This window comes from Anomaloglossus baeobatrachus, chromosome 3, assembly GCF_048569485.1.
Source record: "Anomaloglossus baeobatrachus isolate aAnoBae1 chromosome 3, aAnoBae1.hap1, whole genome shotgun sequence".
Classification (NCBI taxonomy): domain Eukaryota; kingdom Metazoa; phylum Chordata; class Amphibia; order Anura; family Aromobatidae; genus Anomaloglossus; species Anomaloglossus baeobatrachus.
In genome coordinates, this window is record NC_134355.1 from 109,625,526 (window position 1) to 109,652,207 (window position 26,682).

Genomic DNA, 26,682 nt, shown 5'->3' on the forward strand with positions numbered 1-26,682 from the left:
TGGTGGCCAGAGAAAAACCCTGCAAAAGTCCAAATACCTGATAGTACAAAAAAGACCTCAGATCACTAGATCTGAACTCCGTCCTATACCAAGTGCTCTTGTCATACCAATGAACAGAAAGCAGGAATCATTACAATTTCAAGAAGCCACAAACACATGGACTTATAGGAGCAATACTCCAAACATAGCTGCAGGGAGCTACCCAGCTAAGCAACTGAGAGGGAAGATCCCTGCATGCAAATAAACTGAAAACAACCACAGCAAAAGACAAACTCAGATAAGAGCAAAAAGAATCAAGCAACAAATAAAGAGCAAAGCACTTATCTGAGGTAGATGTGGTCTGGAGCAGGATGAAGCAGGCTGGTGAACAAAGAACAACTAACATCCGGCAGATCAGGGTTTAAATAGGCAGAGAGTTAGCAATGGAAACGCCCATAGCTCAACACACCTGGTCTCTGACCAAACCATTCCTGGCCACAAGAGGGAGCCTCACAGCAGCCAAAGCATAACTGACATTCACAACAGTACCCCCCCTTGAGGAGGGGTCACCCAACCCTCACCAACGCCACCGGGTCGCTCAGGATGAGCATGATGGAAGGCGCGAACCAACCTGTCCGCATGAATGTCAGAAGCCACAACCCAAGAGTTATCCTCCTGCCCATAACCCTTCCATTTCACAAGGTATTGAAGCTTTCGCCTACTGCGACGAAATCCAGAATTTTTTCAACCTCATACTCCAGATCCCCCTGTACCAAAACAGGGTCAGGAGGCGCTGCTGCAGGAATTGTTGGCTCCACATGTCTCTTCAACAAGGACTTATGGAAGACATTGTGAATCTTAAATGACACAGGCAGAGTCAAACGGAAAGATACAGGGTTGATAATCTCCGAAATCTTATAAGGTACAATAAATCTGGGCTTAAATTTAGGAGATGGAACTCTCATAGGAATATTTTTAGAGGACAACCACACCATGTCCCCCACTTTAAACCGGTGACCAACAGTCCGACGCCGGTTGGCAAACTTCTGGGCAGATTCTTGGGATTGAAACAATTTATCCACTACCTGCCCCCAAATCTGCTGCATTCTGTTTACCACCGAATCCACCCCTGGACAATCAGACGCCTCAAGCTGCCCCGAGAGGAACCTGGAGTGATACCCAAAATTGCCGAAAAAGGGGGACACCAATGTGGTAAAGCTAGCTGTATTGTTAAGGGCAAATTCAGCCAAAGGCAAAAACGAAACCCAGTCATCCTGATTCGCAGAAACAAAACACCGTAAATAGGTCTCCAGGGTCTGGTTAGCTCTTTCAGTCTGACCCTTGGTCTGAGGATGAAACGCCGAGAAGAAAGACAGCTGAACACCCAATTTGAAATAAAATATCCTCCAAAATCTGGATATAAACTGCACCCCTCTGTCAGAAACAATGTTTTCGGGAATACCATGTAAATGAACAACATGTTGGAAAAACAAAGGCACCAACTCTGATGAAGACTGCAACTTAGATAGGGGAACCAAGTGGACCATTTTGGAAAATCTATCACAGATCACCCAAATCACAGTCATTTTCTGAGAGACGGGAAGCTCTGAAATAAAATCCATAGAGATGTGTGTCCAAGGTCTCTTAGGTATCGGCAAAGGCAATAATAGCCCACTAGAATGTGAACAACAGGGCTTGGACCTAGAACAAACTCCACACGACTGCAGAAAACTACGGACATCCCGGAACAGGGAAGGCCACCAAAAAGAGCAGCTCACAAGATCCCGAGTACCAAAAATGCCAGGATGACCCACCAAAACAGAACAATGAACCTCAGAGACAACTCGGTCTCTCCATTGGTCAGGGACAAACAGTTTCCCCGCAGGACATCTCTCAGGTTTATCCCCCTGAAATTCCGCCAGTGCCAACTGCAGATCAGGCGAAATGGCCGAGAGAACTACATCATCCTTCAGGATAGTAGATGGCTCGACAACCTCCAAAGAGTCAGCACAGAAACTCCTGGAAAGGCATCAGCCTTAACATTCTTGGTGCCTGGCAAAAAAGAGACCACAAAATTAAACCGGGTAAAAAACAAAGCCCACCTGGCCTGCCGAGGATTCAACTTCTTGGCAGATTCCAGATAGGTAAGATTCTTGTGGTCCGTAAGCACCACAACCTGATGTCTAGCCCCCTCCAACCAATGTCTCCACTCTTCAAATGCCCACTTCAAAGCCAATAATTCCCGATTCCCCACATCATAATTCCGTTCAGAAGGAGCAAACTTCCGAAAGAAAAAGGCACAGGGCATAAGTTTACCCGAAGTAGCGTCTCGTTGAGACAGAACAACTCCTGCTCCGGTCTCTGAGGCATCGATCTCAACCTGAAATGGCCGAGACACATCAGGTTGCTGCAGGACTGGGGCAGAATTGAATTGCCTCTTAAGCTCCTGGAAGGCCACAATCGCCTCTGGGGTCCAATGCTCAGCATCAGCTCCCTTCTTGGTCAAATCTGTCAGAGGTCTCACAATGGCAGAGAAATTGGCTATAAATTTACAGTAAAAATTAGCAAACCCCAAAAACCGCTGCAGGGATTTTAGAGAAGTTGGTTGCACCCAGTCATAAATAGCCTGAACCTTAACCGGGTCCATTTCGATAGCGGAGGGAGACAAGATGAAGCCCAAAAAGGAAATCCTTTGCTCCCCAAAGAGGCACTTTGACCCCTTAATGTACAGTGCATTATCCTTAAGTATCTGAAAAACAGCCCGTACCTGCCCAACATGAGAGTCCCAATCATCAGAAAAAATCAAGATGTTATCCAAATAGACAATCAAAAATTTACCAATAAGGTCCCGAAAAATATCATACATGAAGGCCTGGAAGACGGAGGGGGCATTAGGGAGCCCAAAAGACATCACTAGGTACTCAAAATGCCCCTCAGGAATATTAAAAGCCGTCTTCCATTCATCACCCTCCTTAATACGGATGAGATTATACGCACCCTTAAGATCCAGTTTGGTAAACCATTTGGCACTCTTCACTCTAGAGAAAAGATCAGGCAAAGGGTACTGATATTTGATCATAATTTTATTAAGAAGACGGTAATCAATACAAGGTCTCAACGACCCATCTTTCTTAGCAACAAAGAAAAAGCCAGCACCCAAAGGAGAAGAAGAGGGCCGAATGTGCCCCTTCTCAAATGAGTCCCTGATGTATGACCGCATGGCATCATGTTCGGGCACAGACAAGTTGAAGATCTGCCCCTTGGGAAATTTACAACCCGGCACCAGCTCAATGGCACAGTCACAGTCCCGGTGTGGGGGCAGAGAGTCAGATTCCTGGTCATTAAATACATCACGGAAATCAGACAAGAAGGCCGGAACATCAACTGCCTGAGCAGACGTGGACGACACGGAAAGGTCCTGATGCAAACCTTGACAACCCCAACTAGCTATCGACAAGGATCTCCAGTCAATAACCAGATTACGGGTCTGCAACCACGGAAATCCCAGTATCAAGGTATCCTGTAGATTATGCAATATTAAAAATCTACAAGTTTCCTGATGTGCTGGTGCAACTCGCATAGGCACCTGGGTCCAAAATTGGGGTTTATTTTCTGCCAAAGGGGTAGCATCAATGCCCCTTAAAGGAATAGGAGTTTGCAAAGGAACCATGAGGAAACCACAATCCCTAGCAAACCCAAAATCCATCAAATTGAGCGCTGCCCCTGAGTCCACAAAGGCCAATGCATAAAAGGAAGACAATTACCAAATCAATGTGACAGACAAAAGAAACTTTGGTTGCAAAGAACCCACAGTAACAGAAGTAGCCAATCTCCTTTGACGTTTAGGGCAGACCGAGATATTATGAGAAGCGTCTACACAATAGAAGCACAGTCTATTCTTCCGTCTGAACTCCTGCCGACTAGCATGAGAAAGGACCCTATCACACTCCATAGGTTCCAAAGGCTGTTCCACAGGCACAAAATCAGCAGGTATCTTCCGGCGCTCACGTAACCGCCTATCAATCTGAATGGCCAAAGTCATAAAGGCATCAAGACCAGAAGGGACGAGGAATCCCACCATTACATCCTTCACATTATCAGCAATACCCTTCCAAAAAATAGCTGCAAGTGCGTCATCATTCCATTTGGTAAGGACCGCCCACTTTTGAAATTTCTGACAAAAAGTTTCTGCAGAATCCAAACCCTGAGTTAAGGACAACAAGGCCTTTTCTGCTTGGTCCAAAATATTGGGTTCGTCTTATAATAATCCCAAGGCCTGAAAAAAGGAGTCCACATCACTGAGAATCGGATCATCAGACGCTAAAGAGAAGGCTCAGTCCTGAGGGTCACCACGCAGTAAGGAGATGACAATCTTGACCTGCTGTACGGGATCCCCTGAGGACTTAGGGCGCAGGTCAAAAAATAATTTACAATTATTTTTGAAGCTCAAAAACCTCGACCTATCTCCCGAAAAAAAATTCAGGAACGGGAAACTTAGGCTCTGCAAGGGGAGTATGTGCAAGATAAGACTCTATACGACGAACCTTAGCATCAAGATGAGCAACACGCTCACCCAATTCATCCATGATAGAAAAAAGAAAGCTTCCACAGAACCCAAAGAAGAAGAGGAAAAAAAATTCTCAGACTTTTTTTTTTTTCCTTCTTAAGAGTACCCTTTAAATTTGTTGGCCGGATGTACTGTTATGATACGGAACCATGGAAGACCACCATAAATCATTGGTAAAAGGTGACAAGGTGACAAGAGCATTGGCAACTAATCTGGCCGCCATCCCCTTACTAACCATCAACACTAGAAGTAGCCGAGGGGTGAACTAACATCCTGTGCACCGCGAACCCAGCCGGAGAACTAGCTATCCTAAAGGAAGGAAAGATGAATAACTCTCCGCCTCAGAAAATAGATAAAGAATAGCAAGCCCCCCACATTCAAAGACTGCGGGGATTTAGGAAAACACAATACACAGATAGATGATAGGATTAGCAAAAGGTGAGGCCCTACTGACTAAATAGGACAGGATAGGAAAGGGGCTGATGGTGGCCAGAGAAAAACCCTGCAAAAGTCCAAATATCTGATAGTAAAAAACAGCCCTCAGATCACTAGATCTGAACTCCGTCCTATACCAGGTGCTCTTGTCATACCAATGAACACAAAGCAGGAATCATTACAATTTTAAGAAGCAACAAACACATGGACCTATAGGAGCAATACTCCAAACATAGCTGCAGGGAGTTACCCAGCTAAGCAACTGAGAGGGAAGATCCCTGCATGCAAATAAACTGAAAACAGCAAAAGACAAACTCAGATAAGAGCAAAAAGAACCATGCCACAAATAAAGAGCAAAGCACTTATCTGAGGTAGATGTGGTCTGGAGCAGGATGAAGCAGGCTAGTGAACAAAGAACAACTGACATCCGGCATATCCTGCTATCAGATCAGGGCAGGGCCGGCATCAGCACCTGGCATACCCGAGCAAATGCCGGGGCCCTGGAGAGCTGGGGGGCCCAGTCGGCCTCGTCACTTCAGCTGCCCCCAGGCCCTGCCCACTCTCCTTCAGTTCTGCTGCCCCTGGGCCGAGTTCCGAGGACTGCAGTCCTCGGCAGCAAAATGTGGCTGCCGTCCCTTAGCTAGTTTCACACTTGCATTGCAAAAAGTGTAATAATAAAGGCCACGGATTCCAGTGAAATAACGCGTTGCGTTAAGTTTCCTTTAGCCGAGAGAGAGAGAGCCCTCATCACCACCGCACACATCCCGACATCACCGCACACATCCCGACATCACCGCACACATCCCGACATCACCGCACACATCCCGACATTATCGCACACATCCTGACATTACCGCACACATCTCAACATCACCGCACACATCCCGACATTACCGCACACATCCCGACATCACCGCACACATCCCGACTTAACCGCACACATCCCGACATCACCGTACACGTCCCGACATCACCGCACACATCCCAACATTACCGCACACATCCCGACATTACCACCCACATCTTCACCGCACACATCCCGACATTACCGCCCACATCTTCATGGCACACACACCGGCACTACCGCAACCATTATCACCGCACACACACATCGGCATTACCTCAGTGACGTCCCCGCTGACAGCGCGATTCACTTCAGTTGCTGCGTGGAGCTCACAGGAGCGGCAGTGTTCTACTGCCACTCCTGTCCGCTTCATGTAGCAGAGCTGGATGCAGGACCTCGTGTGGATTACGCTGGACCTGGAGGGGTATTTGGGGATTTTAATAAAGGGGTGAAAGAGGGTGTATTTTTTTGTCTTTTATTCCAAATAAAGGATTTTTTCGGGTGTATGTGTTTATTTACTTTCACTTACAGGTTAATCATGGAAGGTATCTCAAGGAGACGCCTGCCATGATTAACCTAGGACTTAGTGGCAGCTATGGGCTGCTGCCATTAACTGCTTATTACCTCGATTGCCACCGCACCAGGGTAATTCAGGATGAGCCGGGTTGAGTCCTGGGACTGTCGCATCTAATGGATGCGGCAATTCCGGGCGGCTGTTGGCTGATATTTTTTAGGCTGGGGGGCTCCCCATAACGTGGGGTTCCCCATCCTGAGAATACCAGCCTTCAGCCATGTGGCTTTACCTTGGCTGGTATCAAAATTGGGGGGGACTGCACGCCATTTTTTTTTAATTATTTATTTATTGCACTGCATGATATAGAACCGCCCACCAGCGGCTGTGATTGGTTGCAGTGAGACAGTTGTAACTCAGCATGGGGGCGGGTCTGACTACAACCAATCATAGGCGCCGGGGGGTGGGGGAAGCAGTGAATATGAGATTGAATAATGAGCGGCCGGCTTTTTCAAAAGAGGAAAAACTGCCGGAGCAGTGTGAGTGTGTCTGTATGTATGCAGCAGAGCAGTGTGTGTCCGTATGTATGCAGCAGAGCTGTGTGTGTGTCTGTATGTATGCAACAGAGCTGTGTGTGTCTACATATGCAGCAGAGCTGTGTCTGTATGTATGTATGCAGCAGAGCAGTATGTGTGTGTCTGTATGTATGTATGCAGCAGCAGTGTGTGTCTGTGTGTCTGTCCGTATGTATGCAGCAGAGCAGTGTGTGTGTCTCTGTATGTATGCAGCAGAGCAGTGTGTGTGTCTGTATGCAGCAGAGCTGTGTATGTCTGTCTGTAGGCATGTATGATGTGTATCTATGTATGTCAGTGTATATGACTGTATAGATTTGTCTGTTTATATGTATTTTGTGAGTTTGTCTTTAAATATGTATATGTACGTATCTGTGTATGTGTGTGTGTCTGCGTGTTTATGGGGCCCACTGGGACTCTTCCGCCCGGGGCCCACAAAAACCTGGAGCTGGCCCTGGATCAGGGTTTAAATAGGCAGAGAGTTAGCAATGGAAACGCCCATAGCTCAACACACCTGGTCTCTGACCAAACCATTCCTGGCCACAAGAGGGAGCCTCACAGCAGCCAAAGCATAACTGACATTCACAACACATTGCCCTAATAAAGTAGCCTGACCTCCAGAACAGGCAGGAAGGATTAAGCCCTAACGTGACCTGTATCAGAAGTGAAACTAAAAAAAGCCTCAGCTGTAGCTGAGCCAGGAGTAAATCATGACATTTCGTTGGTTTCGTTTGATCTGTGACCTATTGGCTGCAACAGTGTTTGCTGGCGCACCAGAGGTCACAACTCAATCCAACTCTATGTGGGCATCATTCTGGCCTCATTCTGGCTCTCATAGAGTTGTATTAAGCAAATGTGACATAATTTCTGACTTTCGAACAAGATGGCACAGCGGGACCAGAGCAGTGTCAGTAAATGATGAAGCCGCCAGAAGGTGAATATATGACAGGGGTCAGGGCACTTAGATTTAAAACACCATTACAAAAAAACTTTGGAGTGCTTCTTTAAAGGTACTAATAGACTATTAGTTATAATTAGCTATAACGATATAACTTCTGTATGTTCATTAGTGAAATTGGGGCTAAAAGGCATTGAGTACAATGAAACACAGTATGCTTCATATGTGACTTATGACTAAGAGCAATTTTTAAAAAATGCTACATTCTCTGGCATAAGAAATGTCAAATAATAATTCCCCACTTGTTTTCTTATACACGAGGGTCATAATGTTTCATTGGAAGTTGCAGTTTTGCATGTGAGTTGGCAGGGTCAGTTAACACATCACATATGCTTAAATAATGGGAGGATATGTGTGTGAGAGAAGAAAAGAGGAGTGTCTTTGGAGCCAGGCTGAAATGAATACCTCCTTTCAACACTGTATCCACATGCCTGGAGCAGCAGAGCGTTGATGTGCTCCCTCGCTTCTCAACTTTCTGAGGTTGCCTAAATAGTTGCATGCTTTAATCTCATTCCGCCTTTCATCCTCTCACCTGCGAAAGGAAAATTTCTTTATGATTTACAACCGGATCACTGACCTATTTTAAAAAGTAAGAAAATCAACCCTATATTTTCTTTATACACAAACTTTATATTTAATATTGCAGATTATACTGAAAATGCATGCGGCTTTCCAGATGAGCAATGAATCCTCACTGTTTGTTAGCTATTTGATAAGAGTATGTCGACTTTTTTTTGGCAGCGCCTTATCCTCAGCTGTTCATTATAACATTGCATACTTTCATGTTTTATTCATGGTATCAAAAGGCACTGAAATGGGAAAAACAGAGTTTTATGAGTCACTTCATTTCTTCATTGTCAGCATTGGATACATTCAAGGTTGGATAAGTAAAGTCATATACGGCTGACTCACAGTGACTATATCCAGGTGGGAGCTAACCCATTGAATGTGATAAGATACCTAGATATTATATAATTGTGCTTGGAATTGAGGGATAATTCACTTAATGTTTCCTACTCAATATATGATGAAGATGTAGTAAGCAAACTAATGAAAGTAATAAACTTCTATAAATATGCTTATAACTTGAGCAAACCTCCATATCCTTGAACCATTACTTATACTTTTCACATTGGGCAGTTAATAGCAAAAGATGTATTAAAAACTATGGAAAGTACAGTCTTGTGCAAACTGAATAATATTAGCCCTATGTACAATATTATTATTATGTATTATTAGGGAAGATCGAATACTTCGATTATCCGGCTTCGCAAATATTTTCCGAATACCTCACCGCTATTTGACAATTCGATGCGCAATGTAAGTCTATGGGAAACCCGAATAACAACTATTTGGAACTATTCGGGCTTTCCATAGACTTACATTGCGCATCAAATAGTCGAATAGCGGCGAGGTATTCGGAAAATATTCGCGAAGCCAGATAATCGAAGAATTCGATTATCCCTATTTATTATCTCAACATTAATTCCATGGTGCTTTAAATGTGAAAAGTGGCATACATGCTGAAAACTAGTACAATACAAGGCACTCTTCCATAATGGCCAAATTTGTGGAGTATACGAATAAATGTTGTCATGTGGACAGATTCTCCCACCTGAGCTGTGGATCTCTGCCGCTCAACCAAAGTGACCTTAGGCTTCTTGGTTACATCTCTAATTAGCGCTCTCCTTTCTTGATGTCAGTTTCGGTGATGGCCATGTCTTGATAGTTTTGCAGTTGTGCCATATTCCTTCCATTTTTAGATGATGGGCTGAACAGTGTTCTGTGAGATGGTCAGAGCTTGAGCTATTTTTTTTTATAACCCAACACTGCTTTACTCTTCCCCACAACTTTAATCATGACCTCTCTGGTGTCTCCATGTCATGATGCTGTTTAATTTTTAAGGTGCTCAAAAAAATCTCTGAGGTCCTCACAGTACAGCTGTAGTTATACTGAGAATACATTATATACAGGTCGACTCAATTTACTAATGAGGTGACTTTTAGAGGCAACTGGTCATTCAAGATTTTATTTAGGTGTATCAGACTATAGGATGCTGAATAACATCAAAAATTTCATATATACACTACCGTTAAAAAGTTTGGGGTCACCCAGACAATTTTGTCTTTTCCATGAAAAATCATACTTTTATTTATCAAATGAATTGCATAATGAATAGAAAATATAGTCCAGACATTGACGAGGTTACAAATAATGATTTTTACTTGAAATAATATTTTTTTCCTTCAAACTTTGCTTTCGTCACAGCAATTCCAGCTTTGCAGACCTTTGGCATTCTAGCTGTTAATCTGCTGAGGTAATCTAGAGATATTTCACCCCATGCTTCCAGAAGCCCCTCCCACAAGTTGGATTGGCTTGATGGGCACGTTTTGCGTACTATACGGTCAAGCTGCTCCTACAACAGCTCAATAGTGTCGAGATTTGGTGACTGGGCTGGCCACTCCATTTCAGATAGAATACCAGATGCCTGCTTCTTCCCTAAAAATTTATGCATATTTTGGAGGTGTGTTTTGGGTCATTGTGCTGTTGTAGGATGAAATTGGCTCCAATCAAGAGCTGTCCACAGGGTATAGCATGGCATTGCAAAATGGAGTGATAGCCTTCCTTATTCAAAATCCCTTTTACCTTGTACAAATCTCCCACTTTACCAGCACCAGAGCAACCCCAGACCATCACATTACCTCCACCATGCTTGACAGATGGCGTCAGGCACTCTTCCAGCATCTTTTCAGTTGTTCTGCATCTCACAAATGTTCTTCTGTTTAATCCAAACACCTCAAACTTTTATTCATCTGTCCATAACACTTTTTTCCAATCTTCCTCAGTCCAATGTCTGTGTTCTTTTGCCCATATTAATCTTTTCCTTTTATTAGCCAGTCTCAGATATGGCTTTTTCTTTGCCACTCTGCCCTGAAGGCCAGCATCCCAGAGTCGCCTCTTCACTGGTGACGTTGGCACTGGCATTTTGCGGGTACTATTTAATGAAGCTGCCAGTTGAGGACCTGTGAGGTGTTGATTTCTCAAACTAGAGACTCTAATGTACTTGTCTTGTTGCTCAGTTGTGCAGCGGGGCCTCCCACTTCTCTTTCTACTCTGCTTAGAGCCTGTGTGTGCTCTCCTCTGAAGGGAGTAGTACACACTGTTGTAGGAAATCTTTCTTGGATATTTCTCGCATGGAATATCCTTCATTTCTAAGAACAAGACTAGACTGTCGAGTTTCACATGAAAGTTCTCTTTTTCTGGCCATTTTGAGAGTTTAATGGAACCAACAAATGTAATGCTCCAGATTCTCAACTAGCTCAAAGGAAGGTCAGTTTTATAGCTTCTCTGATCAGCAAAACTGTTTTCAGCTGTGCTAACATACTTGCACAAGGGTTTTCAAGGGATTTCTAAACATCCATTAGCCTTCTAACACAGTTAGCAAACACAATGTACCATTAGAACACTGGAGTGGTGGTTGTTGGAAATGGACCTCTATACACCTATGTAGATATAGCATTAAAAAACAGATGTTTGCAGCTAGAATAGTCATTACCACATTAACAATGTAGAGTGTATTTCTGTTTAATTAATTTAATGTTAGCTTCATTGAAACAAAATTGGCTTTTCTTTCAAAAATAAGGAAATATCTAAGTGACCCCAAACTTTTGAATGGTAGTGTGTGTGTGTTTATATATATGTGTATGTATATATATATATATATATATATATATATATATATATTTTTTAATATTTATAAAAACATGTATCATTTACTTTCCACTTCACAAATACTTGCTATTTTGTGTTGGTATATCACTTAAAATTCCAATACAATACATTTCATTTTGTGGGTGTAATGTAAAAAAAGTGGAAGTGTTCAGGCAATGAATACTCTTTCAAAGCACTGTCTATATATAAATATATACATAAAGCGAGATGAGTATAATTGAGTGATTCGATTCATGTGACTCCAGTTCTTTAGCCAGATTAGTAGACTCAGGCCATTGGACTGAAGCCTACCGAATCTGCTACCTTCCGGGATTCCCAGCTGTTGGTTGGTGGAACATCATTATTGCAGCGTGATGCACAAATGACATCACTCAAGCCCCACTAATCAAGAACTGCATTGGGGATCCCAAAAAGTAAGAGATGTGTGACCCTTCTATCCAGTGCTCACAGACTACTGACTTGGCTGATGGACCGAAATCCTGCAAATCAATCCACCAAACTTCAAAGATGGATAAATCTTTTGACATTTAAATTCCTCAGTTTTAGCAAATTTTTTCAATATATTCAATTTTGCAGCACAATAAATAGCACTACAAAACATCTTTAAAGGGACCCTGTCAAGTGCAATATGCACCCAAAACCACTAGCAGTTCTGGGTGCATATTAGTAATCCCTGCCTAGCAGTCCCTATATACACTAGCATAGATAAAGAGAACTTTAGAAAATGTATTTCTAAAGATCATTTATAATATGCTAATGAGGCTAGGAACTAGTCGCAAGGGTGTGAGTTCTCTTGGCTAGTCAGACCCCTTAACATGTTAGCACGCCCCTGTGGGCGTATAAACAGGCTAATGAATGTGCAGCTTTGCTGCACATACCTCACTCTTCATGGCGGCCGGCAGAGGATGGATGCGCATTGCGCATGATCCAGAGACCCCGGGACTTCAGGTCATGCGCATTGTGCCTCACTGAAGCCAGGAAGCTTACACCTGGCATCAATTTTGTGCACATGATCGGAAGTCCCATGGAAACATACAATGTATTACGGGAAATCCAGAATGGTTGTGCTTGAGGTCATATGAGCCTTTTCTGGCTGATACAATCTTATGGACTATTTAAAATACTGGCGGCTATTTTAATCAATTTGAGTAAAGTAAATCACAATTTGTTCAAATTTTCAGGTTCTGAGAATTTCTAACAAATTGATACAAATTCAATTTGCATCAACTTCATTCACTCTAAGGCAGGTGTGGAAAAATAGAAGCGATAATAGTTTATTTTTATCAATTAAAAAAATGTTAAGTAAATGTACAAAGAGATATAAATCAAATTAGTTGTTGTGACTAACCGTATCCTTCAAAACTACATCAAAGCATCAAATAGTTTATGATGGAACTCAGCAAGGAGGTTGTTCCAAACATCTTGGAGAACTAAGCACAGATCTTCTGTGGGTGGTGGCTTGCTCAAATTATTTTGCCTCTTCATGTAATCCCACAAAGGATTGAGTACTTCTCTTTGAAACTGGAAGATGTCAGTAATTCCATGTCCAGCTACGCCTGTCTACTGTTCAGAGAAGTCTGGAGCAAACAGAGTTGTGAATTTCATCAAGATTAATGATTTTCTCAATGCTTTGAAATACAAGCAGTTACATATCCATGATTTAACATTCATGGAGGCAACTTATTTGCTCCAAATTTATTTTAATGCAGAACAAAGTCAATGGCAGAAAGAACTATCTTCAGTGCAAAGAAGAACAAGGAGTTCTGGACGTGATGTTATAGTCCCTCAGAGACCTGATCTCAACATCGTTGCGCCCGAGTGGGATTGCATGAAGAGACAGAAGGGTTTGTGCAAGTAACATCCACAGAAAGATCTGTGTTTACTTGATGTGTGGAACAAGATGTGTGGAACAACCTTCTTGGCAATTTTATTTCAAAATCTGTGCATGTACCTACATAAACTACTAATACATCAGTTTTTAAAGCATCCTTCCTTTGCAGCATTTTTTCCATACCTGCCTAAATTATTTGCGTAGTACGACATATATATATATATATATATGTATATATATATATATATATATACATATATATATATATATATGTACAGGTGCTTCTCAATAAATTAGAATATCATCAAAAAGTTAATTTATTTCAGTAATTCAATTAAAAAGGGAGAAAGGGTAACATATATTATATAGAGTCATTAGACACAGAGTGATCTATTTCAAGTGTTTATTTCTGTTAAAGTTGATGATTATGGCTTACAACCAATGAAAACCAAAAGTCATTATCTCAGAAAATTACAATATTATATAAGACCAACTGAAAAAATGATTTTAAATTCAGAAATGTTGGCGCCTACTGAAAAGCCTGTACAGTAAATGCACTCAATACTTGGTCAGAGCTCCTTTTGCATGAATTACTGCATCAATGCGGTGTGGCATGGAGGCGATCAGCCTGTGGCACTGCTGAGGTGTTATGGAAGCCCAGGCTGCTTTGATAGTGGCCTTCAGCTTGTCTGCATTGCTGGGTCTTCCTCTTGACAATAACCCATATATTCTCTATGGGGTTTAGGTCAGGTGAGTTTGCTGGCCAATTAAGTATAATGATACCGTGGTTATTAAACCAGGGATTGGTCCTTTTGGCAGTGTGGACAGGTGCCAAGTCCTGATGGATAATGAAACTTCCATCTCCAGAAAGCTTGTAGGCGGAGGAAAACTTTCCTGGTAGTCGGCTGCGCTGACTTTGGTCTTGATAAAACACAGTGGACCTACACCAACAGATGACATGGCTTCCCAAACCATCACTGATTGTGAAAACTTCCCACTAGACCTCAAGCAGCTTGGATTGTGGCCTCTCCACTCTTTCTCCAGACTCTGGGACCTTAATTTCCAAATGAAATGCAAACAGTCCAGTTCTTTTTCTCCTTGGCCCAGGTAAGAAACTTCTGGTGTTGTCTATTAGTGGTTTGACACAAGGAATGTGACAGTTGTAGCCCATGTTCTGGATACGTCTGTGTGTGGTGCCTCTTTAAGCACCTAATTCAGCAGCAGTCCTCTCCTTGTGAATATCCCCCAAATTTTTGAATGGCCTCTTCTTAACAATCCTAGCAAAGCTGCGATTATTCCGGTAGCTTGTTTTTTCTACCACACTTTTTCCTTCCACTCAACTTTCCATTAATATGCTTGGATACAGCACTCTGTTAACAGTCAGCTTCTTTAGCAATGACCTTTTGTAGCTTACTCTCCTTGTGGAGTGTGTCAATGACTGCTTTCTACACATCTGTGAAATCAGCAGTCTTCCCCATGATTGTGTAGCCTACTGAATCAGGGACCAATTTAAACATTTACGAAGCCTTTGCAGGTGTTTTGTAGTAATTATTCTAATTTTCTGAGATAATGACTTTTGGGTTTTCATTGGCTGCAAGCCATAATCATCAACATTAACAGAAATAATCACTTGAAATAGATCACTCTGTTTGTAATGACTCTATATAACATCTGTGTTTCCCTTTTTATATTGAATTACTGAAATAAATTAACTTTTTGATGATATTCTAAGTTATTGAGATGCACCTGTATACACAGTATATCACAAAAGTGAATACTTCCCTCACATTTTTGTAAATATTTTATTGTCTATTCATGGGACAATACTGAAGATATGACACTTTGATTAAATGTAAAGTAGTCAGTCTATAACTTTTATTACAGTGTAAATTTGGTGCCCGCTAAATATCTCAACAATCATTAATGTCTGAACCACTTGCAACAAAAGTGATTACACCCCTAAGTGAAGTGGCCAACTTGTACCCAAGTGTCAATATTTTGTGTGGTCAACATTATATTCAAGCATTGCCTTAACATTCTTGGGTATGGAGTTCACTAGAGCTTCACAGGAGCCACTGGAATCCTCTTCCATCCTCCATGATAAGATTACAAAGCTGGTGAATGTTAGACCTTACACTCCTCCACCTTCTATTTGATGATGCCCCACAGATGCCCAATAGGGTTTAGGTCTGGAGACATGCTTGGCCATTACAGAGCCTTTACCCTTAGATTACATAGCATGGCAGTGGTTGTCTTGGAGGCATGTTTGGGGTCATTATCATGTTGGAATATGAAGGGAGGGGATCATGCTCTGCTTTAGCATGTCACAATATATGTTGGCATTCATGGTTCTATCAATGAACTGTACCTCCACACACCTAGAAGTAAAAGATCTACTGCTGTTCAAGGTATATATATATATATATATATATATATATACAGGGTGGGCCATAAGTATGGATACACCCTGGGTTTGTGGCATATTAGTACATGGGAGGGGCAAAACATTTGAGGCCGGGTGACGCCCATGGTGGCCATTTGCATAGCCGCCATTTTGAATTCAACTTTACTCTTTTTTATCAGGGTATATGGTATATCCATACTTATGGCCCACCCTGTATATATATATATATATATATATATATGTATATATAATCTATATATAGTAGAAAACGGTAGTTTGCATATATTAAAAAGACACATATGCATGTTTTTCTCACTATCTGACATAAAATCAATTGGGAACCAAGATTATTTATACATACCAAATCGTAGAATAATGAGAGATGTTTTATATACAGTACATATATGCATATATATATATATATATATATATATATATATATATATATATATATGTATACACAGAGATAGAGAGAGAGAGAGAGAGGAAGATTTCATATACATATATACTAACACTCGAAAATATATGTTGAAAAGTGGTAGATCTACGTCCATTATCTTACCTATTGATCTATCTGTCTATTGTTTAGGGTGTGTGGTGTGTACATGCTAAATATTAGATGGATAGATAGATAGATAGATAGATAGATAGATAGATAGATGGACAGGTAGATAAGAAGTAAGATGTTTTTAGTATTAGTTCTTTTAGCCTACATATGAAGTCCACTAAAGACCTTGGTTCCTTATACATATGTCAAAAGTCTCATAACATAACAGATGGAAAACATTTTCTCTAACGTCAATGAAATCACTTACTTTTGGCTACTAACTCAATCTTTCCCTGATGGATAGTAAGCTTACAATATCAGCCAACAATCATTAGGTATAATGCCCTTGGTAGTAATACTTTGCTACGGGTAATCTGATTTATAACAGGTTGCTGCAATGCCACATAGAGAACAGATTATTTATGTAGTTTCTTTACTAAGAACTTGGCCAAGATTACGGTAGCCTCTCTTTAACCTTCTAAAAGCATTTTATCAATTTATAGAAAACATTCTAAAAATAATTTCTGCCTTTTTCTTGAGGGGGAGTTGTTTTTTTACACAACTCCTTAAACAACAATGTCCCCTACTGTTAGCAAAGAATGATGGAATACCATCAGCGTCCAAGTTATAGTGTACGCTATAGTTTTTTGTACTAAGCACTTGGCCAAGATTACAATGGCTTCTCCTTAATCTCCACTTACTATTTTCTCCTAAAAAAAGATGGCTAAAGAACTTGGGGCTTTTTTTAGGTGTTTATTATTTTACACACCTCTTTCTTAATTATCATTGTGGAACTGTTAGCTAATGGTGACTGATTACTATTAGCACACAAGTTTCAATGGTTGAATTAGGGCGTTACTTCTAACAACATAATTCTTTACAGAACATGGAGCTTCATTATTACGTCTATATATCCATCATATCCATGCAGATAAACGCTGTTAGGCTGAGTTCACATGTCCTGTACTCATTCATTAGAATGGATCCTGCAGAGATCTATTTGCAAAAAGTTCTGCAAACACAACTCTTTTGTCTGTTGTTGAACAACTGATGTCTGCCACATCTGGGGTTTTTCATAGGAGTCTATGGAGAATGGGTACGGGGTACGTTAACAGATTGCCATTTAGTCATTCATTTTTCTTGCATTTGTAACAGATCAATATTATTCTTACAGGATTCATTACAAATGGAAGAGTAATAGCAATCTTTTAACAGATCCTTCCTCCATAGACTCCCATATTAAAGAATGGATCCAACAGAAATCATTTTGCAAATGGATCTCTGCAGTACCTGTTCTAATAGATGAGTACAAGACATATGAACTTAGCCTAAATGACACATAGTGTAAAAGTTCATCAATATTGCTCCAATATTCCCACAATTGATAATGAAAAGAGAAGGTTCAGAATACTCGATTTTTTGTTCACACAGAAGATACTAGATTATTTCTCTCTCCTTACTAGTGATGGGTGGACTCACAGATAACAAGACTGGCGGACCTAACTGGATTAAAAAAAAACAAAAAACGGTTGCGGCCTGGGATTGATCCCGGTAATCTGGCTGGATGCTAGTCTGTTATGATTCAGGGACCAAGGAGGATCAAAAATGCGGAATCCCAAATAGTAACAGAGTGGCTGGAACCTTAACAGACTGCAGACCTAATCCTGACACACAACTAGAAGTAGCCTTGGGACGAGCCTACGATTACCTAGTCGTCTCGACACAGCCGGAGAACTAAATATTCTCACAGATAGAAATATAAGAAAAGCTAATCTGCAGCGGAGTAGTCCCCAAAGATAGATAGATAGCCCCCCACATGTAAAAACTATAGTGATATAGAAAAACACAATACAAAGCCAGAAAAGACAGATTCAGCAAAGGTGAGGCCCAAACTATCTATATAGAAAAGGATAGGAAGGAGCACTGTCTGCAACCGTAAAAAAAACCCTAATAAATGTCAGCACTTCTGATATGGAAAAATCCACACACACAACCTCTCCCCCACTGAATCAGCACTCAAATGTTACTGGGATCCAAAAACACTAATACAGATGAGGGACTGAATTAATACCAAGCATGACAAACACAATACCATGTAGAATCATGGAGCTAAGTATACAGACACTCCCAGCAGGAATGATCCTATTCCACCAAGAACTCCACACGGACAAAATAGGAATCAAGCATTACTATTAAAGCAGAAAAAAACAAGAAAGTGGAAAACAAACAGCAGAGGTACAAAGACCACTTATCTGAGAGGAGTTCTGGTTATGAGCAGGGCTGGTTACAGAATTTCCTTAACACACAGAAGACCATTGAGCACCGGCAAGAAACAAGAGAAAACTACTCAGTTACATAGTTCCAATCTGACCCTGATTGCCAGTGCTCTTCAGGTGTGAGACTTTCATGTCACAAATCAACTGTACCGCCAGCACTGACCACAAGAGGGAGCCCCAAACTGGAAAATGTATTCACAACACTAGTCCCCATATAAGTCTATGGGGACCCGAATCCAGCGATTAAAAATGGTGGTAGAAGGTATAGAGGGATAAGAGCAAGCGTGTTATACCTAAAAGTGTACTGCTATTAATAGGCTGGGGGGGCCCAATAAGCATGAGTCTCCCCAGTCTGAGAATACCAGACCTCAGCTGTCGGGCTTTATCATGGCTGGGTATCAAATTGGGGGAACACCGCACAGCATTTTTTAAAATATTTATTTAAATAATTTTTTTAAAAAGCCCCATGCAGTTCCTCTTACTTTGATACTCAGCCAAGATAAGCACATGGCTGGGGGCTGCAGCCTGTAGCCGTGGGCTTTATCTGTGCTGGGTATCATAATATGGGGGACCCTATGCCAATTTTTTTTATTTATTTATTTTTACTCTACGATATAGACCTGCAGACCAAGTCTGTGATTGGAAGCATCAGACATGCTGTCACTCAGCGTGGGAGCGCATCTGACTGCAACCAATCACAGACGCCAATGGGCGTGGAAAGTAGTGTATTTGCATGAAGGCTAATGCACTGCCTCGGAAGTGAATGAGCGGCCGCAGGAGTAGTTACAGCCGCACCAGAGCCTTGGTAAATATAGCACCATACTAGGGATGAATGAGCACCACCATGCTCAGGTCCTTGGTACTCTAAACGAGCAGGTCGGATACTGAAACAGGCTCGTATCAAGTGTAATGGAAATCAACGTGGAACTTGAGCATTTTTCCAGAAGATGCTCTGGAAAATTGCTTGAGTTCCCCCTTGACCTCCATTATACACAGGTACTTGAGGCGAGCCCATCTGAACATCCAAATTCTTGTTACAAGTACCAAGCACCCAAGCATGGTAGTTCCCACTCATCACTGCTATCTACCTATCCTGTAAAATAATCAATCTCTTCAATTGAAGTATGTAAACTTGTATGGTTCAAGCAAGAATAAAGATTCCAGATTTGACATAAAATATATAATAAATTCCTGACCTGACATCTTTTATCTAAAAAAAAAAATATGCATATTCTTGTTACTTTGAAATATATCTGCTGGAATTATACCATCCTACATTCCACACACTCTACTTCTCTTCAGTCATGTATTATAAACGTTTATAAACATGACATATTTCTAAAGACAAGAACATAAAAGTACCAATGTCTTCTACACAATAGGAATAAAAAGAATTAAAGACATTAGAAATTTCTGTTTGTTTTACTAATTCAACGCTTGTTCCTATCAATTATCCATATACTTAGAAATACAGTAGCGACCAAAAGTTTTGCATTTTTTTTTAAAAGTGTCATTACTTCTGTCTGGTTATTGTGATGCCATTTTCCTGGTGATGAATTGAAAGTGCATGAAGTTGTCATGCAAGAGCTTAATTTTAACCAAAATGCTTTTCAATCTAGGTATTGTCATTTAATTAAAGAAAACTGCCAAAAGTTTAGCATATAATATTTATTGATCACAACATAATGCCATAACTTATTATTTTGTAGCAATACTTCTTGCTTTAATTACTGCACCACACCTACGTGGCATTCAAGACATCTTGAGTAGTGATGGGTGGACTCGCAGATAACTGGGATCGATGGGTTTCACCGGATTTTAAAAAAAAGAAACAAAAAAAAAAACACGGTTCCAGCCCGGAATTGATCCCAGATATCTGGCCGTATGCCAGTCCCCATATGAGTCTACGGGGACCATAATCCAGCACTTAAAAGTGGTGGTAGAATTGATAGGAAGATTAAAGCAAGCACGCTATACTTAGTGAGTCTCTAGTGCAGTTGTAACTGCTTCCATGCCTCTCACTCTTCTTCTGGGGCCACTCATTATTGCTCATCCAGGTTCACTGCTTCCCTTGCCAATCGGCAGTCCTGGCATCTGTGATTGGTTGCATTCAGACACCCCTCCAGCCTCTGTGACAAAATGTCTGACTGCTTGCAATCACAGACCCTGTCTGCGGGTCCCTATAATGGTGTAAAACTAAGTAAAAAAAAAATGGAATAGGGTCCCTCCATATTATGATGCCCAGCACAGAAAAGGCATACAGCCACAGGCTATAGCCCCCAGCCGTGTGCTAATCTTGGCATCAAAATAAGAGGAACCATATGTGGCTTTTTGTCAAATTATTTAAATAAATAATTTTTTAAAAACACTGTGCTGTCCCCTCAATTTTAATACCCAGCCAAGATAAAGCCCAACGGTTGGAAGCTGGTATTTTCAGGCTTGGGGAGACCCATGGTTATTGGGCCACTCCATCCTAAAAATAGCACCCTGCTCATCCCAATTGCCCTGGTGCACTGCCAATCAGGGTAATAAGGGGTTAATAACAGCCCACAGCTGCCACCAAGCCCTAGATTAGTAATCTAGATTAGTAATGAGAGGTGTTTATGAGACCCCGATTACTAATCTGTAAGTGAAAAGAAATAAACACAAACAACCAAAAAATCCTTTATTTGAAATAAAATACAAAAAACACCCTCTTTCACCAATTTTGTAACCCCAAAAACACCCAGCTCTGATGCATTATATTTGATGTCCCATAACAATTCCAGCTCTGCTACATCTGAGCTAACAGTGAGCGGCCATAGAACATGACCACCTGCTGTAAGCTTCAGGCAGAGACTGAGCTGCGCAATGACCAGTGATGTCACAGCTGGAGGTTCCCATGGTCTTCCACCTGTGATCGTAGGTAACCTGACCTCAGGTGACCTCAGAAAACTCAGATACATCCCGTCGGAGTTCACAGACCTACATCTCCTGGCAGAAAACTCCACTCAATCTACACCTCCTGGCAAAAAATGCATCACTACCGCATCATGCTGCATGCAATATTGAAGTGTTTTTTTTTTCTAGGAGCTGTAAATTGGGTGCAGGAATATGCTGTTCAAATTTCAGCACCAAATATGCATTTCTCAGCAAAAAACTCTTGGTTTTCTGCCAGGAGATACAGGTCTGTGAACTCAGTGAGTTTACTGAAGTCACCTGAGGTCAGGTTAAGGACCATAGGAACCTCCAGCTGTAACCGCACACAGCTCACAGTAGGTGGTCACATTATATGGCCTCGCATTGTGTCTTCAGATTTAGCAGATCATCATGGGTCCTCAGGTGGATTACATTGGATCTGGGTGTTATGGGGGTAATAAATTGGTGAAAGAGGGGTTTTTGTATTTTATTTCAAATAAAGGATTTTTTTGGTGTTTGTGTTTATTTCTTTTCGCTTACAGGATTAGTAATGGGGGGTTTCATAGACACCTCCCACTACTAATCTAGTGGCAGCTGTGGGTTGCCATTAATCCCTTATTACACCAATTGCCACTGCACCAAAACAATCGGGAACAGTCGGGTAAAATTTTGGGACTGTTACATCTAATCCTGGGCAGCTGCAGGCTGCTATTTTTAGGCTGGGGGGGGGCAATAAGCATGGGCCTCCTCAGCCTGAGAAAAGCAGCCCCCAGGTGTCAGGCTTTATCATGGCTGGATATCAAAATTGGGGGGGGACTGCACACTAGTTTTTTAAATTATTTATTTAAATATTTTTTTTAAAAAGCTGCATGCGGTTCCTCTTATTTTGATACACACCTGAGATAAGCGCATGGCTGGGGGCTTCAGCCTGTAGCCGCATGCCTTATCTGTGCTGGGTATCATAATATGGGAGGACCCTATGACAATTTATTTATTTATTTTTATACCACGATAAAGACACGCAGACAGAGTCTGTGATTGCAAGCAGATAGACGCTGTCACATAGGCTGGGGGCATGTTTAACTGCAATCAGTCAAAAACGCCAGGACTGCCTGTGGGAGGGGGAATCAGTAAATATGGGTAAGCAATAATGAGCGGCCCGGAAGAAGAGTGAACGGCCTGGAAGCAGTTACAGCTGCATTGGAGACTCGGTACGTGTAACACGCTTCCTTGAATCTTATTTTCATTATTTTTCCTTTTTTTATCTTTTTTATTTCCCCAGTTTCCGGATAATTTTTGGGTCCGGCATTCATGTATGTTTGAAACTGCGCAGATTCAGACTCTTATTGTCTGGGTCCACCCATCACTAATCTTGAGGGATCTTGCTCCATTCCATTTGCAAATCTGCAAACAATTCATCTTTATTGTTATGGGTAAGGGCCTCAACTCATCACCCTAACTCATCTCAAAAGCGCTCTATAGTGTTTAAATCAGGTGATTTCTTGGCCATTGCAACAGGCGAAAATCTTTATTTGCAAGCAAATTTTTTACTAAATTGGATGTGTGCTTGAGCTCATTATTTTGCTAGATTTTCCAGCCTGTGCCTACTTTGGCTTTACCATGTGGCAGCATTACATTCTCCTGTTTATCCTTGCACATGGGAGCATTCATATTTCCATCATTCTATGCAGAGGTCCAATGGCAGATGCAGAAAAGCAGCCCTAGACCATGACATTGCCACTACCTTGGTGTCACTATTGTGGGGGGAGCTGGATGTCACATGAGGGAAGGCTCTCAATGTGGCTCGAGACATTCGCTCAGACCTGAATGTGACTTTCAAGATGGAGGAGGTTGGGAACCACTGCACTAGAGGATGTCAATTTTTATATATTTTATAGATAGATTTTTATAGATTTAAAATACATTTTATGGCCTGCACAATTATTTTCATGAATTGTGTCCTGTCTGAAATAAAAGGGATGTTATCTGACTGATAGATATGCTAAGGTTCCATTAAAGCAAAAGACAGAACTGTAACAGCTAGTGATGGGCAAACCCACAGATATTTGGGATCGGCGGGTCCAACCAGATTTTTAAAAAGAACTGTTTGGGACCAGAGTTAATTCTGAATATCTGCCCAGATGCTGATCGCCATATAAGTCTATGGGGACTTGAATATTGTGCTTTAAAATGATGGCAGAAAGGGCTAGGGAGATTAGAGCAGGAACGTTATACTTAACGACCCTCCCACGTCGCTGTAACACAACTTCTGTGGCCGCTCATTAACCCTCACATATACAGTTAGGTCCAGAAATATTTGGACAGTGACACAATTTTCGCGAGTTGGGCTCTGCATGCCACCACATTGGATTTGAAATGAAACCTCTACAACAGAATTCAAGTGCAGATTGTAACATTCAATTTGAAGGTTTGAACAAAAATATCTGATAGAAATTGTAGGAATTGTACACATTTCTTTACAAACACTCCACATTTTAGGAGGTCAAAAGTAATTGGACAAATAAACCAAACCCAAACAAAATATTTTTATTTTCAATATTTTGTTGCGAATCCTTTGGAGGCAATCACTGCCTTAAGTCTGGAACCCATGGACATCACCAAACGCTGGGTTTCCTCCTTCTTAATGCTTTGCCAGGCCTTTACAGCCGCAGCCTTCAGGTCTTGCTTGTTTGTGGGTCTTTCTGTCTTAAGTCTGTATTTGAGCAAGTGAAATGCATGCTCAATTGGGTTAAGATCTGGTGATTGACTTGGCCATTGCAGAATGTTCCACCTTTTTGCACTCATGAACTCCTGGGTACCTTTGGCTGTATGCTTGGGGTCATTGTCCATCTGTACTATGAAGCGCCGTCCAATCAACTTTGCGGCATTTGGCTGAATCTGGGCTGAAAGTATATCCCGGTACACTTCAGAATTCATCCGGCTACTCTTGTCTGCTGTTATGTCATCAATAAACACAAGTGACCCAGTGCCATTGAAAGCCATGCATGCCCATGCCATCACGTTGCCTCCACCATGTTTTACAGAGGATGTGGTGTGCCTTGGATCATGTGCCATTCCCTTTCTTCTCCAAACTTTTTTCTTCCCATCATTCTGGTACAGGTTGATCTTTGTCTCATCTGTCCATAGAATACTTTTCCAGAACTGAGCTGGCTTCATGAGGTGTTTTTCAGCAAATTTAACTCTGGCCTGTCTATTTTTGGAATTGATGAATGGTTTGCATCTAGATGTGAACCCTTTGTATTTACTTTCATGGAGTCTTCTCTTTACTGTTGACTTAGAGACAGATACACCTACTTCACTGAGAGTGTTCTGGACTTCAGTTGATGTTGTGAACGGGTTCTTCTTCACCAAAGAAAGTATGCGGCGATCATCCACCACTGTTGTCATCCGTGGACGCCCAGGCCTTTTTGAGTTCCCAAGCTCACCAGTCAATTCCTTTTTTCTCAGAATGTACCCGACTGTTGATTTTGCTACTCCAAGCATGTCTGCTATCTTTCTGATGGATTTTTTCTTTTTTTTCAGCCTCAGGATGTTCTGCTTCACCTCAATTGAGAGTTCCTTAGACCGCATGTTGTCTGGTCACAGCAACAGCTTCCAAATGCAAAACCACACACCTGTAATCAACCCCAGGCCTTTTAACTACTTCATTGATTACAGGTTAACGAGGGAGATGCCTTCAAAGTTAATTGCAGCCCTTAGAGTCTCTTGTCCAATTACTTTTGGTCCCTTGAAAAAGAGGAGGCTATGCATTACAGAGCTATGATTCCTAAACCCTTTCTCCGATTTGGATGTGAAAACTCTCATATTGCAGCTGGGAGTGTGCACTTTCAGCCCATATTATATATATAATTGTATTTCTGAACATGTTTTTGTAAACAGCTAAAATAACAAAACTTGTGTCACTGTCCAAATATTTCTGGCCCTGACTGTATTCACTGCTTCACCTGCCCACCAACAATACCAGCATCTCTGATAGGTTGCAGACAGACCACACCCTGACCCTTGGAATCATACATGCTGTCTTCACATCTATAGTGGTGTAAAAATAAAAAAGTGAAAAAATTTGTAATAGGGTCCCCCCATATCATGATACCCAGCACAGATAAAGCATTCAGCTACAGACTGCAGCCCCCAGCCATGTGCTTATCTTAGCTATGTATCAAAATAAGAGGAACCACATTTTAAAAAATAACTTCAAAAAATAATTTTAAAAAACAGCATGCGATCTCCCCCAATTTTAATACCCAGCCATGAAAAAGCCGACAGCTGGGGGCTGGTATTTTCAGGCTGGGGAAACCCATGGTTATTGGCCTCCCCCAGCCTAAAAATAGCAGCCTGCAGCCACCCAGAATTGTTGCATCCATTAGGTGGGCAAAATTTTCAACACTTTACTCATCCTTTCCCGATTGACCTGATGCGGTAGTTTGAAATAAAATACAAAAAAACACCCTATTTTTCCAATTTAGTAACCACCAACACCCCACTCTGACATAATCCACATAACACAGAACATGAGAAAAAAAGGAAAAAGGAAGCGATCAAGCAGTCCAAATTGTGTGAAAGAATTTTATTATCAAGTGAAGGGTTAAAACACCATAAAAAACCATAAAAAACTAATAGCCGGGTGACCAGGTGACAAATCTCTTGATAATGCCAAAATTGTTACAGGTAAATAATTGCGAACAAAATCAATCAGACTATTAAACAAAAGTGAGGTTTTGCAGCAATGTGTCTTAATATACTGCTGTCATCTGCTAGCTCTATCTAGATACTGACAGCCACATATTGTCCGAATATAGTAGCATGATCTAGATATCATTGAAATCAAAAAATTATTTAAATCCTCTTACCATGCACTTGATAGCCTGGCTGTGGCTGTCAGCTGTGATAGAGTTTTAGTATAGCGTTAATTGAATTTTCATGGATGCGGCTATAGTCCTTATAAAAAACTACTACCAAACTAATGTGTATATATGAGCGCACTAATTTAATGTGGGTGTGTATATAGAAAAGCCTGCACTCTTGTGGTAATTGTGTTCTTTAACGACATATCCGCATCACGGTATTCACTTTTCGCTGCTGCCAACATATGGATTGCAGCGATGTG

General features: G+C 41.3%; 1 protein-coding gene across 1 annotated transcript in view; it reads left to right on the top strand.

The window, feature by feature from the left end:
• Positions 1 to 8,290: 8,290 nt before the first annotated feature.
• The window catches only part of EFEMP1 (EGF containing fibulin extracellular matrix protein 1), a 156,935-nt gene continuing 138,543 nt past the window's right edge, over positions 8,291 to 26,682 (top strand). The window contains exon 1 of the mRNA XM_075339375.1: positions 8,291 to 8,455. The gene's annotated coding sequence lies outside the window, so the exon portion shown is untranslated. The remainder of the gene's footprint in view (positions 8,456 to 26,682) is intronic.